This window comes from Eublepharis macularius, chromosome 11, assembly GCF_028583425.1.
Source record: "Eublepharis macularius isolate TG4126 chromosome 11, MPM_Emac_v1.0, whole genome shotgun sequence".
Lineage (NCBI taxonomy): Eukaryota > Metazoa > Chordata > Lepidosauria > Squamata > Eublepharidae > Eublepharis > Eublepharis macularius.
The window spans coordinates 47,433,940-47,451,053 of record NC_072800.1 but is presented as its reverse complement, the minus strand read 5'-3'; the positions used below and the strand labels follow the sequence as shown (position 1 = coordinate 47,451,053).

At 41.4% G+C, this 17,114-nt stretch overlaps 1 protein-coding gene across 1 annotated transcript in view; it reads left to right on the top strand.

Moving 5' to 3' along the window:
• Positions 1-17,114, top strand: part of CREB5 (cAMP responsive element binding protein 5) — a 287,271-nt gene that overhangs the window by 89,016 nt on the left and 181,141 nt on the right. The gene's annotated exons all lie outside the window — the stretch shown is intronic.

The window sequence follows — 17,114 nt, the reverse complement described above, 5'->3', positions numbered from 1 at the left end:
AAAATGGAACCTAAAGACAATGGGAACATAGAAGTATATATGTAAACAATAAAAGGTTTTGCGAGGTTAGAATACCTACACTTCTTTTCCGTATGCCCCTTTGTAATCAACAAGACTTGCACAACAGTGCAAGCATGGTATTGTGTGGCTCATTCATTTCTGTGTGATTCATGCAGAAGAATTTTCCAGTAGGATGCATTTGTAGTTTAGTCAGTACATGACATCTAGAGCTCGTATAATATAGTTGCAAAAAACGGAATGAGGCAATTTTCATTTTTCATTTTTGCTAAGTGGCCTTAAGCTAGCTACTTTCTCTCATATTTGAGCTACAATATGGGGACAATCTTACCTTACAGAGTTGTTACAAGTTTGCAACAAAAGAAGGTATCTGAAATGCTTTTCTGAACTGATTTTGATTGACACACACAAATTATTGAAGTCCTATATATGAGGAAAGAACTATAGAATAGTTAATATGAGTAAAATGTTACTACAGTGATATATTAAATTGGTTAAAAAAGCAGAATTGGCTTAAGGGCAAGGCCCTCTGAATTATATGGGACTTACTTTCAAGTATAAATGCATAAGATAGTTTTGTAAGGCATATACTTCATACAAAGTTTAATGTAAGTAGAACATTAATCTAAAAATACAATAGAAAACAGCCATATCCTCAAGCGGTCAGTTAGAAGATAGCTGATTATCATTACACCAATTAGGAAATAGCTTTTTTGAGATTAATTATCCAATACTATTAACAGGTCTAATCGGCTGAAATGCTAAATATTATTGTCATATTATTGAATAATTTTAAAATACATAGTGTTATGTTTGTAGACTTCTTAGTAAATTCTAAACTGGGTCTCATAAGGGAAGAGCAAATACAAATTCAGGAAAGAAAGGAATATCTCCACGGTTCTTCCTGAGGATTCTAAAGACAGTGTTTTAGAACCTCTGTTAATAAATGATACCAGCGTTGACTGTATTACATTCACTGTGGCTTCTGATATGAAGCTACCTTAAAAAGGAAAACACTCTAGAAGCATATGTTAAGGTCATCAGTGTTATTGACTATTGATTTAGCACAAGACATTAGGAGCTAATAGCCATCCTTCAAAAAGTGTGCTGCGGTGGCATTTCTCTGTATGATTTGTTATGCACTGTACTTTGGAACCTCTCAAAATACATCAATAGAAGGTCATTTTTTAGGAATGCCGACACTTAGGCTTACTATTCCAGATTCATTGTCCTTTTAACGTTAATCACCAGGGAATCCATGTGAATGCTAGCTGGAATTTGCAGTTATTCCAGTGCAACTTGTATCACATGCGGGGTCCTTACTGATCATTTGGAAAATACGCTCTGTTGTTCTCATCACTATTGTCTGTTTATCATGAATACCTACAGTGTTCTGAAATAGTGTTGGGCCATTTTCACACATAGTTAATGTTGCACAACATCGGTCAACACTCATGGAATGTTAGCTACTTTATGGCATGATTTCTGATGTTTTGCACTGCAAAACCAGAATCGTGACGGGGTGATGTCAGAAATCGCACCATGAAGATGCCCTCGTTCCATGAGTGTTGCATGATGTTGCACAACTTTAATGGCGTGTGAAAAGGGCCTTGGTTTCAGTGTATATATCCAAATATAGAGTGAATTCCAAGGTATCTCCATATGAAGAGCAAAATAGAACAAATGAATGGGAGAGAATGTGTGTACCAAAAGGTTGTTTACATTTCTATTTGGTTCATTTAGTCTTTAATAATTTTATTTATTTTTGTTAACACAAATGTTCATTTTCCTTATTGATTTCCACTGGTTTCAATGAGAAACTCATCTTTGCTGTAGTATCCCCCCCCCATACCCACCTCTTTGGTAGGTCTATCAGATGAGTGGAACTACATGTTACTCCCAACTGCTTACCTCACTGCGTTTGCTTGATTTCCTCATTTTTCTTCCAGACCAGCTGATTCTAGTATTAGGGGTGGACTGGCAGAAAAATGCTTCCCATCATACCCCAGAGTAAGGCACCAGGGGCGTGGGGGGTGGACAGGATAAAATTCCCTTCAGCCACATACTCTGGTTTTCTTTAAAAATAGCTCAAGTTGCCCACTTTCTTTGCATGTGAATGAAGGGTTGCCTGTCCTTTTCTCCCTCTGCTGGGGCTAATAGTTTTGTGTGTTGGGGGGGGGGGTATTTATATCAGGGACACACAACAGCTGCTTTTATATGAAATTAAGTACAAAATAGGATTTCATAAATTTGACCCTCACTGATTTCTTATGTAGAAACTAATTGAAACACCAGATCAATTCATATCTTTCCTATTTTGTTGGGTTTGGCCCCAGATTTTGTAGGGAAAATGCACTTGTCCCCTACTTTCCAACTTCTCTATACGTTATGCCTTGTTTGCTTCTCTCCCCTTCAGATATGCTGCCTATTGTAATAGGAGGGTGTAGCAAAATATTTGTCTCTAGCAAGTAGGCAGATGCAATATCCAAGCACAGCAGGAAATGGAATAGCAAGCAAATGGGCACACTTTTGCTCATGTATGATAGAACTGAAAAAAATATTGTGCACAGACATAACTGTGAGAATAAGAATATCCGCTAACTTATTGGGACATCTCTGTTGATTATCTGTTGCATCATTCCCTCCTGCTCCCCCAATGTCTTCACGTCCTGCAGTTCTAAATAGCAATAGTGCAGCAGCAGAATAGTAGTCACTTTTGAAATTTTCCAGTCATTTTAAAACAATTGGATTAGACATATTAATTATTTTAAGGAATATTGTGGATTTGGTTTAGATGTTGATTGTAATAAAAACGCCTACAAGCCAAATGATGCTAAGTTCACATCTAAAAAAAAAGAAAAGAAAAGAAAAGAAATCAGTCCGTGTCCCTGTTTTCTGTCATTTTAAAGTTGGGGGACCCTGTGCTATTCCACAACCCTCAGCCCAGGTCCAGAGTTTTCCTGTCTTTTAAAGAAGTTTCTTGTAACATTTTATGTAGTGGTTTGACATGGACCTGAAAAAAAGACAGTGGTTGGAAGAAAGGGAAATGCATTGACCACGGAGGTAAAAAGAAACCATGGAAGATGGACATGAGGCTATGCATTCTCTGCAATACCACTCACTGGAAGCCCTGAAATTCTAGTAGGCTCAGATAACACACTTCCAAGTTTCACTGAAATAGAATTTTTAAAAATCACAGGCTATTACCCCTGTATCTATTGTTACTCCTGTCTTGTCCATTGCGACTAGCCTGGACTTTGCTCCAGACCTCTGTGCATGTTTACTTCAATGGAGGAAGTGACAAATCAATGTCAAAGAAAGGTACACACCACCACTGATGTGACCAGAAGAGGGGGGGGGGGTTTGAGGAAGAGAACTATGTGCATGTGTGATAGCCCCACATCTGTAACTAATTTTTAGATTGGCATATTTATGATGTTTCAACAGTGCCATCTGAAGCAGTGACGATCTTCTAAGATTCAAACTATGCACAACAACATCCTCAAGTCCACCACAGGGACTCACCACACTAGACATGAGCACAAACAGAAAAAAAACTAACATGGTGTTCATTGTTGCCATCCACAAACAACGAACATTGATGAGCATGACCTGTTCATGAACTTGTTCGTTGTTCATGGGGGCTAGCAGGCTCTCCTCCAGCCATCAAGATCCCTACCACACCACTCCCAGAAACCCTACCTGAGCAGACAGTAGGAAATGTACCAATAATAAATAATAGCTTGGCCCCAGAGCCTGGCAGCAGCCCTGGAACCTGAAGGGGTAGATCCTTACCGCACCACTCCCAGAAACATTACCTGAGCAGGCAGCAGGAAAGGTACCAGTAATAAATAATAGCTTGGCCCAGAGCTTGGCAGCAGCCTTAGAACTTGAAGAGGTAGATCCCTATCCCATCACACACAAAGAAAATTCAAGCTCCAATGCACTCTCCCTGTCTCTCTTTCAAAATGCCAAGAGCAACTGTCTCTCCATCACTGTCTGCAAAATCAGAGCTGGGAGCCCCCCTCCCCCCTGCTCTTTGCTTCCTTGTAACAAATTTGGAGCTCCACACTTGAAAGAAAGACTTGCCTATCAAGTTCAATTGGGCTTCGATTGGGGTTTCCAGGGCAACAGCAGGAGTTCAGACAGAGTTCAGGCAGTCCCTGCCTCCGGTTGCCAAGGGAATTGATTGCAGGTGCCAGATTGTCTGGCTTGACAAACAGCAATGAACGAGGCTTGCAATGACCACCTGTTTGTTTAGAATGTGGCCTCACAAACAGCTTGTTCACGGACAGCTGGTTGGGCTGTTCATGGCTTTTTTTAGTTAGTATTGCTGTTCGTGCCCATCTCTACTCACCGCTACTGTTTTGGAGGCTGTGTATGATAATTTCACTTACTTTATGTTTAGCTTCATCGCGGCAGGAGGGATTAGGCTTAGGACTGCCATAGCACATGATGTGGGAAAGGAAGGGCTCCTCCCTCCCCCGTGCCATTTTTTAAAGCCAAAATGTGACATTATTAGAAGTAAAATGATGGTCCCAATGGTGGACTCAGGAACCCCGTCACATTCGGCTTGAGTCTAAAAGTCTATTAACATCAATGGACTTTGAAGAGTGTAACTTTATTTAGGATTGCATTGTTAAAAGCATAATCGAAGCATAACTTCTTAAACTAATATGCCAGTAATTTGGGGCCATGTGACAAAGATCTAAGGAACAAACTTTAATAATTTTTTTGTAATACTATCCTAAAATAAGATTCTTAAGTTTGGCAGCCTTCTTTGTCTATTAAATCCAAATTCTTCTCTTTCCATAGTTGAGAGGTATGCAGAGTTCAGCATCTACGGGTGAGTAATAGGACACTGCTGATACCTTTTAGAGCAAGGTGCACTTCTGCTTTATTTATGGAGACAAACATACAGGTTAAGGATTTAATCATAGCTGATAAATCATTCCAGAAAGCCTATTAGAACCATATGTTGATTTTTGTATAAGTGCGCGGAGTCTGCATTTTAGAGCATAGTTCTTCCCCTCTCACCATTTTCCTCTTCACACTGCTCTCCTGTTCATCCCCCACCCATGTTTGCCATTTATTTATTTATTTATTTATTTAAGTGATATCATTTATGTGTGGGAGGAGCCATTAATCTTAGGAGTTTTGTTAATGGAAACGAGTGAAAGAAGAAATAAAAAAGCCAGACCAAGTCAGCATGTTATGGCTGTAGCCATCTTTATTTAGTGGGAATTCCTAAGCTAGAGCCAAAAAGCTGAGAACAGGAAACACCAATAAAGGTTTCAGAAAGCCGCAGAACAGCTATTACTCAGCATAAGGTAGTTATTTTCAGCCAGGTGGTTCTGCTGCTGTTGGTAAAGTCCTTCAAGAGGTGCTCTAACTTTTGAAATTTCCAAATAGCTCCCCTTCCCTCTCCAGCAGGAAAAGGTTTCCTTCGCTATTCTAATGAGGCCCACATTGGCTCGGTTTGGCCTGAGCTCTAATATCACTGACTGACCCATTTGCTCATAGATGGCTTTTTATTGTTGATTGATTGTCTTCTGTGCACTTAAATTATTTTGTGAGCATTGCAATGGGTAAACAGTACATGACCAAGTGTTATTGACTTCTAATTCTTCATGCTGCTTGGCTGGTTATAGAAAGAGGATTCCGAACAGGCACAGTTATTACCCTGAATGGATTTATTTCACCTTATACATATTGGAACAATCTATTCACAAACCCTTTCTGGGCTTTCTAAGGTTTTCCCAACTGTACTTTTTATTTTACCATTTCCAACAGCCGTGTTTCCTTTTTTAAAAGAAACATCGTTGATGAGGATCTATGCAGTGAGTATCCACAAGAGTTAATCCCACAATGCAGGTCCTTAATTTGTGCCTCAAGGTCAAAGGAAAAGAAAATAGAAACAAAACAGGAGGCATAAATCCACTAAAGCAAGAACAGACCCCTAGTAAAGCAGAGGATCTAGATTTGATATGTTAGGTATTAGTGGCAGCGAACAATGGGATACCGAACATCCAGCCTTAAGCTTTTAAAATTGCTTTAATGAGGGACTGCCCTCTTTTTGGCCTCTCAAAGCTTTCAAAGCGTGTGTGTAGAAACCAGTGTAGTGTACTGTTGTGAGACTGCTGTGAACTGGTAGGTCCCTTTATTGCTCTTTCCTTCAAAGTTGCTGTAATATCAGTTTAATCAATATCCGTTCAGTATGTTGTTTAGCATATCAATTTGCTGTAGCAACAGTCAATATTATTTTAAGTGGTTCCTAAAGGAGGTAAACTGCTGTGTACAGTCTTCAGTCCTGCCCTGCTTTTCTCCATGCAGTCAGTAGAGTTGCCAACACTGGCTTGGGAAATTCATGGAAATTTGGGGGTAGTACCTGAGAAGAGCAGATTTGAATCTGCCCTCTGAAGCTGCTGTTTCCATCAGGGGAACTGACTTCTGTAACTTGGAGCTCAGAATTCTGGGAGGCCCCACCTAGAGGTCTGCAACCCTAACACCTAGTAAAACCTACTTCAGTTGCTTATAGCAGACATAAGCAACATATGACCATATTTATTATTCTTACAGCACTGTCATACAGGGAATCAGCATTGTGTAGTAGTTAGAGTGTTGACATTAACTATAGAAACTTGGGTTTGAATCTCCACACAACCATGAAGCCTGCTGGATAATGTTGCCCAGTCTGCTTCTTCAACCTTATGTAGGGATGGGTGAGTGGTATAATCTGCAACCATATATGGTACCCCAAGATCCCTGGAAGGTCAGATATAAATAAGAGGAATGAATATTTGATCCTCAGAAGCATTAACCCTGTGTCAGCAACTCGGGCAAACTGGTCATTCTTTAGAGAATAAGATAGGAGGAAATTCTTTTTCTAGAGGAAATCCTTTGTGGGCCAGAAGCCATATCAGCAGGGCTTTTTTTCAGCAGGAACGCGGGGGAACGGAGTTCCGGAACCTCTTGAAAATGGTCACATGGCTGGTGGCCCCGCCCCCTGATCTCCAGACAGAGGGGAGTTGAGATTGCCCTCTGCGCCACTCAGCGGCGCGTAGGGCAATCTCAACTCCCATCTGTCTGGAGATCGGGGGCGGAATCACCAGCCATGTGGCCATTTTCTCTGAGGGAAACCCACTGAGTTCCACCACCTCTTTTCCCAGAAAAAAAGCCCTGCATATCAGTTTTACTTGAGAATCTCCAACTAGTTCCTGGCTTCTTCCCAAATGAGAATGTAATCTTTAAATGATTATGCTAGGCAATGAAAGGATAGTTGTTAACTAGACTGGGAAATCAGTCAGTGTGAAGGATTGTTCATTTCTTTTGACTACCATCCATTCATATCTCTCAGTGACGGGATATCCAATAGATAGTTGGCAATCACCTAAATAAAACTGCAAAAAAAAAATTTTTTTTTAAAGAAACACCTCTAGTAAGGCACAAGACAACTGCTCTAAGTAGTAGGTTGTGTAACTTCTGTACTACTATTAGGATTAAATTACTACCACAGCATGTTGAAAGAGTCCCTTTAATGAGAATGTGAAGGATAACCTATTTAAATAATATTAGTATCAAAAGCCGAGAAGCTGAGTAATACTGCTTATAGTAACATGGGTAACTGTACCCCGAAATAATTAGTTTTAAAGAAGTTCTGAATTTCTGCGTTATAATTTCTGTGTTATAATTCCTGGAAGTGATGTCATCACACGAGCCGGACAGTATAAAGGTAAGTGCCAGGTTGCTCTTCTCCTGTCAGGGTGGTCAGGAGACCTCGCAATCCTAGGGGGAAGAGGAAGGTGGGACTGATTCAGTTCTGTCAGCAGAAAGCTGGCAGACTCCAGCAAATTGTATCTTCAATACTTAGTTATTCCAGTAGAAAAGAGCAAGAGTCCAGAAGCGCCTATAAGACTAACAAAATTTGTTGTAGAGTATGAGCTTTCATGAGTCACAGCACTAACAAAATTTGTTTGGTGTAGTGGTTAAGAGTGCCGGGACTCTAATCTGGAGAACTGGGTTTGATTTCCCACTCCTCTGCTTGAAGCCAGCTGGGCGACCTTGGGTCAATCATAACTCTCCAGAGCTCTCTCAGCAACATTCACCTCACAGGATGATTATTGTGGGGAAAATAATAACATACTTTGTAAACCGCTCTGAGTGGATGTTAAGTTGTCCTGCATGGTGGTATATAAATCAAATGTGGTGGTGGTGGTGGTGGTGGTGGTGGTGGTAGGATATGAGCTTTCGTGAGTCATAGCTCACTTCTTCAGATGTGTATCTGAAGAAAAGACCTGTGACTCATGAAATCTCATACGCTAAAACAAATTTTGTTAGTCTGATAGGTGCTACTGGACTCGCTCTTTTCTACTGCTACAGACAGACTAAAATGTCTACTCATCTTGATCTAGTTATTCCAGATTGCAATTATGATGACTACTTTAGAGAACTCTACAGTTGACTATGGGAGTAACATTGCTGTGAAGTGCAGACTAGAGATGGGCACGAACAGCAATATGAACAAAAAAAAGGCCATGAACAGCCCAATCTGCTGTTCGCGAACAAGCTGTTTGTGAGGCCCCATTCTAAACGAACAGGTGGTCATTGCAAGCCTCATTCGTTGCTGTTCGTCTTGCTGTTCGTCGAGCCAGACAGTCTGGTACCTGCAATCAATTCCCTTGGCAACCGGAGACAGGGACTGCCTGAACTCTGTCTGAACTCCTGCTGTTGTCCTGGAAACCCCAATCTAAGCTCAATTGATCTTGATAGGCAGGTCTTCCTTTCAAGTGTGGAGCTCCAAATTTGTTACAAGGGAGCAAAGAGCAGGGGGGAGGGAGGCTCCCAGATCTGGCTTAGTTTGCAGAGAGTGGAGAGGGAGAAAGTTGCTGTTGGCATTTTGATAGAGTGCATTGGAGCTTGAATTTTCTTTGTGTGTGGTGGGATAGGGATCTACCCCTTCATGTTCCAGGGCTGCTGCCAAGCTCTGGGCCAAGCTATTAATTATTATTGGTACCTTTCCTGCTGCCTGCTCAGGTAAGGTTTCTGGGAGTGGTGCGGTAGGGATCTACCCCTTCAAGTTCCAGGGCTGCTGCCAGGCTCTGGGGCCAAGCTATTAATTATTATTGGTACCTTTCCTGGTGCCTGCTCAGGTCAGGTTTCTGGGAGTGGTGCAGTAAGGATCTTGACTTGGATGATGGCTGGAGGAGAGTCTGCTGGCCCCCACGAACAGCCAATCACAAACATGTTCGTGAACGGGCCATGTTCGTGGTTGTTCGTGAGTCCCTGTTCATGGACGGCAATGAACAATGAATATCATGTTCATTTTTTTTCCTGTTTGTGCCCATCTCTAGTGCAGACCATGAGGGTCAGTAACACTAAAATAGAGCCCTCCATCTATGGAATTAGGAAGTCCATGGAATTAGACTCATTTGAATGAGCGTATTTCAGAATCAGCATAAAATGACATCTTTTCCATAATGTGAGTGCTGCAGCCTAGTACTATGTGAATCCTTTCCTTTTAACATGTGATTGTATTTCATAATATAGCTAGAGCAAGGTAATGGAGCCCAGAAACCCTTGTCAGTGCATTGAAAACTTCAACATTATGCTTCAGGAAAAAAAATCTTCAAAAGTGTGGTTTCCTAGATTTTTTAAAAAAAAACTTTATTAGAAAGCTAGAGCATGTCTGGTTATCTCTTTGAAGTAGAGCCAATAATAGCTGTCATTTAAACAACACAATGTTGCTTCATATAGATGCTGCCATGTAAGACTATAACAGGAAGGTGAGAGATTAAGATCCGTAGTCTGTTGCTTGGAAGCACCGACATAAATCTCTGTGCTGGTCTGAGTACAAATGCCTCTGCACAGAAGTTACAGTGACCAAATTAGCATAATGGAATAGGCTAGCAAGGTCAGCTCCTCTTCAGAAGCATTAGCATTGTTTACTATATGAACTGCTAGACACGATATCACTTTTGTACATAAGTGTTATTCATTTCTCTGTTTTAAGGACAGGAGATTCTTTTGTGATTTAACAGATGCTATAAGTCAAGTCAGATATATGCTCTCAAACTCCTTGAAGACACAGCAGAGATGCTTCTCAGTTTATATATTGTAAAAAGGGCCTGTACTGCAGCTTGTCTGGATTTCATATGCTTTAGCATTTTAAACTCTGAATGAATGATGGGCAAGTTTCATAGGCCCCAACATGGAAAGGCTATGATCAACTGGCTCCATACTCTCTTGCAGCACTGTAATTGTGGTTTCATTTTCTATCAGTGCTATTCGGCAAGTCTTTCACTGGTTCCAGCTCCAGATAGTTGGATAGAATGTAGGTGTACACTTGGATGAGGAAGATATTGTTCATCAGCCGTATCAGGTGGTGACGGCAGAGTGTTGTCTCAGTCTGTGCCCCCCCCCCCAATCCATCATAATCCCAGTAGCAATGACCGGGCAATTTTTGTTTGGCATATCTGTGAATGGTCTGTAAAGCTAGATTTGAAAATACCTGTGCTGGATATCAAGCTGCAGTTACTAGGGTTTCCAGCTCCATACTGAGAAATTCTTGGAGATTTGGGAGTGACACCTGGGAATGATGGGGAATTGGGTGTAATGCCATAGAATCCACCCTCCAAAGCAGCCAGTTTCTCCAAGGGAACCGATCTCTTTTATCTGGAGATCAGTTGCAATTCTTGGAGATCTCTCCAGGCCCCAAATGGAACTTGGCTACTCTATCAGATACAGATGGGACACAGGGGTGTAGCATAAGAGTCTGATATAATTTCCACTCATTTTCCTTTCCCCCCTCGCTGGGGTGATTCACAACTACACCTTCATTCAACAACACAAGAATAAATTTATTGTCTTTTATTTGGAAGAGTGTATAAAGAGTAGCCATGTGAACTAAAACTAAACAAGTAAATGGGTGTACCAATGTAGTAACTATTAACAGTTAAGGGGAGCCAAAGGTCTGCTTCAGAAAGGTTACAATATCACACAGTCAGGTTACAGAAATGACAGTGTGTTTCTGTTGGGGAGAGAGAGATGGATGGATTTTTCAAGGAATGACTCACTAAATGCAGGAATCTCAGAGCCAAGCTACAAGTGACGAATGACACTTGCCTGGCAAGTGAACAGACTCATGTGTATTCCTTCCTATTCACTTGCCATTCACTTGCGCTCCACTTGATCAAGTGGGAAGCAAGTGAATGGCAAGTGAACAGGGAGGAATACACGTGAGTCTGTTCACTTGCCAGGCAAGTGTCATTCGTCACTTGTAGCTTGGCCCTCAGACTCTTGAAGTAGTGTTAGCTTGTCTCTCAGGATATTTTCTCTCAATCCTTCCACAAGTTGCTAACACATTATTTCTCTGAGGTAACTTAAGTTGCCTGTCAGGATACCTAACCTAATGCTGCCTTTCTGTAGGTGCTTGATTCCTATCTTCATAGTTCTGTCAATGCTTGATCCCTATCTACCTATCTTTACCAGTGTTTGAGCTGTATCTGAGGAATTTTTCCATAATTGTCCATTTCCTACTCACTTTCCCCTTCTCTCTATTTCTGACAAATCCATAGCTTCCCATTGATCAGACACTCTGGGGATTTGCATATATATGGAGGGCAGAATTAGAAGTCATCCAAGACAGGAGTGTATATCCAACTGTGCACCCTCATTTCCATGCTGTCCCAGTTTCTCAGCTACCTGTGATTAGTGCACTGAGGGGACATTGGCCCAGTTACCTAGGCAATTGAGATGTACTGCTTCTTCCCTTGATACCCATCTTTTTGTGACTGCTTCACATACTTCATGAAGGGATGTGAAAAACTGCAAAAAAGGGAGTACATTTCATAGCAGTGCTCACAAAACATAGCCATCCTCCATTTTAGTAAAATGTGAGCACGAAAGGCTTGGCAGTCAAATGTCTATCCTCAGAAAAGATGCATTTATATACTAGCAGCAGCTACTACAGTCCAATGATTTCTTCCGCACATAGGTGTTTTGGCTAAATATGGAGCTCCACTCATAAGAGGTACTCAATTCATATTAATGGCCTGTATTCCATTATGCGTGCAGAGAATGATGATTTTTTTTGTGATGTTTCTTGCCATCCCAGCAACCCCTTCTGACCTCCAGAAATATTCTTAGGGTTGCAGTACTAGCATGGATGAAAAGCCCCATGGACACTGCAGGGAGGGGAAGGAGAGGGGAAGGGGAAAATCAGTCCTTTTGTGTCTTCTATCAGCACAGCTCCAAAGAAAGAAGAGACTTCACTTCTTCCCCTTCTTCTATGTAGCACCCCGGTCCTACATTCCCAGGAATTATCTATCTGAGAGTCAGAAGGGGCTGCCAGAACACAGAGGAATGCAGGGAAATTCCTGGGTGTGCAGGTCAGTGACAACAGGAGAGCCATGTGCACATTCCTCGTGCACACAAATCTGCTGTAGATATTGGAACAAATAAGGCAGCCAATGATTTCTTATGCTTATATATTCTTTATCTCTAAATGTTATAAATAAATAAAAATTATTCTCCAAGTAAAAATATCAAACATGGATCTTTTCCGCTCACAAGAGATATTTTAATAGAAGCAGAAAATCCATGTGTGCGTTGGAATCGATATATGCATGGAAAGGGGTACACGTTCTTCTCTGTGAAATGGGTGCAGTGTTTCTGGAATGCAGCTTCCAATTAGTGTTACCTCTCTTCAGAAGGATGATAATACTCTGTAAAATATAATAGTTGATGACAGAGCAAATCCATTTGGGGGTATTGATGCCATAAGGTATCACCACTAGACATGGGTACGAACCAAAAAAAATTAACGATCCAGAGGATTGTGGTTCGGTGCAGACCACGATCCCGAGTTCCTGAACAGCAACGAACAACTCCCGTTCCTGAACCAAACCGTGGATCGTGGAGGCCAAAGCAGAGGGGCGCCCTGCTGTTCCCTTCCCAGCGATACTGGAACGGTGGGTGATGCCGGCGGCCACCAGGCCTGGCGGGCACGGGGAGGAGGTGAGGGGTCTCGCCGCTCACTGGTGGCACCCCCCATGTGCCTGCCTGCCAGGCCAAAGTGGAGCGCCTTGGTATTCCCACCGAAGGCAGGAACGTGGTTGAGGCTAGCGGCAGCCGAGCCTGGTGGGCTTCCATTGGGGTTTCCAGGGCAACAGAAGGAGGGCAAACAGAGCTCAGCATTCCCCTGGCCCCATTGCCAGGGGAATAGATTGCTGGCGCCTGAGTGTCTGGATTCCCGAACCGAGCCCAAATGCCACGATATAGGCCTCTCGCAACCGCTGGATTGTTGGCTGTGGACGATCACGATCCGCTGGGTCACGATTGCACGATTGCCATTTTTGTGGGGTTTTGACGTTCGTAATGCGGTTCATGCCCATCTCTAATCACCACTTTGTTTTACCTCCTTATAGGAACAATTAATGAACTCCGACTATTTCAGAACTGTAAAATCCATTATTTTATAGCTAGTAAGAATATTTTTTTGTTCAATACAGTTCTAGGAGGAAAACAGTGAGTAATTTATGAATGCAAATGCATTATATACACCATTCTGGGCTCTTTGGGGAATATACAGAATACAAATGTAATAAATAAATGGAAACCATTTTGTGGAATTCCTGAATAATCAATTAATAAGAGTAGTGTAGCAGTTGCTTTTTGACAGCTTACAATTAGCTTTCCTAAGTTTAAAATCTGCATATATATGTGCAGATATATATCTGTATAGTACCCCTGATCTCCATTTTTCTGTGTCTAATTAGTGGTATTGCAAGACTGTTGAACTGTAGCAACAAATGGCTTTTAAATACTAGAGAGGAGCAATCCTCTGTGGCAAAAATAAATAGTGGATACAAATTGCTAGAATGTGACCATAGCCAGGCTTTTATTTCAATAAAAGTTTTAAAGGGTTTAAAGCAGTTTTTGGGGGGGAGGGGGACTGAATTTGCTTTTCCAGGACAAGAAAGAAAGAAAGAAAGAAAGAAAGAAAGAAAGAAAGAAAGAAAGAAAGAAAGAACAATTTAGCTCCAGAGCGGCATGTGTTGTTTCATTAGCAGGATAAACTTGTTTGCTTGCTCTTAAAAATTGCATTTAGAAAAGGAAATCAGTTAGCACCCCTGACACAATGCCAAATTCCTGTTTTATAAAATCAGCAACAGGCAACTGTGCAAGAGAAAAAAGAATTCTGGATTATATGACTTCACTGTTATTAAGACAAAATATAAATAAAAGCTATCCATCCAGTTGAATTCCCCTTCCCCTCTCTGCAGCCTTCAATTAGCAGGATGCTGTGCAGTTATCCCAGTGCAGCATATTCTAAATGACCCTAATTGTGCCACGTACATTCCGTGTTACTGAAATTTCATTGGAACATAAGAAGCGCTTTGTGTACTGTTCTGTTTGAATGATGATCTCAGGCGACTGATTGTTTGTGAAATAAATAACCTCAACTCCATGCAGTATATGTGTTCTACTTTTGAAGCTTGAAATGTTCTTTTTCAGTGTCTGTGCAAGACAGCATATTTTCATCCTATAGAATTTACTTTAATGTTAAAATTTAACATTCCAACTATCTGGGTTTCACCATTCTTTAAATATTTGTTCCTTTTATCTAGGTTTTTTTTAAAGTTTCCAATAGTGTAGTTGTTTATTATATGTATATCCAGTGGCCATTGTGCACTACTGTGTATGTAAAAGCCCATGTCAAGAAGCTAATCTGCTCAGAAGCTAAAAAAAACCAGGGGTGGATGGTGGAGATAGACTGGGAAAACAGGAGAATCTTTCATTATACATTTCCATTGATAATTAGAGGGCACCGCTAATTAGTTCATGTCACGAAAAATTAAGATAAAAGTCCCAAAGCACTAAATCTGCAGCATTCTTGGGCAGTTGGTCAAGTTGGTGATATTTACATTAAGACTGGTTGCATGTTGTTGATGAAGCATGGGAGCCATTGCATACTACAAAAGGAGTTATTTCTATGTGAATCTCCTGTGGAAAGTACTTTAGGTCTTCAGCTGCAGGGCTGCCAAAAAGGGGACCAGGGTGGGGTAGGGATAAAACTCTGGAAGAGCTTGGGGGCTGGGCAAGTCCAGTGACTTGCTGATTTGCTTTCAATAGCTGATTTTCCAGAGGAAATCTGGTTCTTAGGGGCCAATGATGGCTTTAAAACAGCCCTGCTCAATGTATCATTTAATTATATAGCTCTATTTAACCCACTATATATGCACTCAAGATATATTTGACACCAGAAGGGTAGGACACTGGAAGGGTAGTACTTGCAAAAGTACATATCTTAACATTTCATGGATCTGGCTGTTCAGAATGATTCTGCAATTGCAGCATGATCTAGTGTGGACAGGCAAGGAAACAAATCTGTGATGAGCTTGCCAGCTGTGAATGAGATTATACAAAAGCTTTATATGAAAACTCTTGTGTTTCACTGATCAAAAGCAAAAAGAGAGTCAGAGACAAGGGCTGGTTTTATATGGGTATGGGGAGGACTCTAGAAAAGCGGAAACCTTGCAGGGGAAAAATACAATTGCCCTACACTGGCACTGCAAATCAGCTCATGAATATGATGGCATGAAGACGGTGCAGACAGCTAACAACCAAGAGGCCCCAGTCTCCCGCTAGAGTTCTGACAAATTATGCAGCTACAGTTCGGAAACCAGAAATCTGAGATAGGTGCTCGGTAGCAGGTGGAACAACCACAAATACGTGATTCCATTCCCCATGTGTGTCATGTTTGGGAATGATTCTACTGACATCAGAACTTTAGTGTCAGGCACCTAGTTATCAAGGGATTATTTATAATTACTTTTATCTAACTACATTGCATCAAGACAATTCTGTTTAGCTCTTTGCTCTTTCATCTGTACTCAAAATCATTTCAACAGCAGCACAGACAAAACCCTAAAATGACAAGATTTTAAAAGAAAACAAACAAGGTCTTTCTGAAACACTGAAGATAAAAAAATGCTGCAAAGAAAGTTTTTCACATCAGTAAGTGGACAGAGAACAATTACAAAGGGAGATCAATCTTGTACTCATGGCAGGTTTAGGATCCATGTGCAAATTTCTGTGTCTCCCTGCTCACATCCAATATCTGTCATGTTCACCATTCTCTGGCAACTCCAACAGGCTTTTTTGTCACCTATATTTTGTATTAGTAGTAGTAGACAAGTGGAGACCCACAAAGATTGTGGGAGACATCTTATTTCCAATCCCTACCATGTCCTCTTTTTCTTCCCTGCCCACCATAGCCTCTCCCCCGTTCTCTGCTTCCCTTCTTTCCACTCACCTTTGTCTGCCCTCCCAGTCTTCACCATTCCCTCTTTCCCCCTCCCCAGGCAGCCTCTCCCCTATGGCCCATTTGTGTGGTGCTGGCTGAGCCAGGCCCAGTTGAATGGTGAGGAACCTGCAAGGACTTGCAGGGGTACTTCACTTTTCCCTCTGTTCCCTTCCCCACACTATTTCATCTTTCCCTCCTCCTTGCAGCCTCCCTATGTTCTTCTCTCCTTCAAACTCATGAAGTTACTTGCCTTTTATCTGTCCATCATCTATATTTATTAATTTACTTCCTTTATATACTGCATTTCTCCCCAATGGGGACCCAAAGCAGCTTACAATGTGGGTACCTTACAACAGTGGAAACTTGCCTGGTGATGGTTCTCATTTTTGTATCTTGGCAGTATCTTCTTGAACTACTACCAAATTAGAAACAACCCCAGTGTTTACTGAATGGTGAATTAGGGAGTTTGTTGCTGAGTAATGTTTACACAGGAACAATGGAATTACTGGATTATAGCAGCATGCTAGTCTTTAGACCAGTTGTTCTCCTGACCTTCCATTTCTGAAGGCAGTTTCACGTATGACAGTTAAATCAGTTTTTGCTCCATTGGTTTATAACACAAACCTGCACTGGATAGAATGAGTTGCAAATGCTGCTGTCTTGCTTCCACACTAACAGCAATCCAAATATTTAGACAAGTAGCATGAGAGAGGTTTAAGAGAGTTAATTTAACAGCCCAAATAGACAAGACGTTGAGGATCTGTGATTCAGTCTCCCACAGTATTTTAGA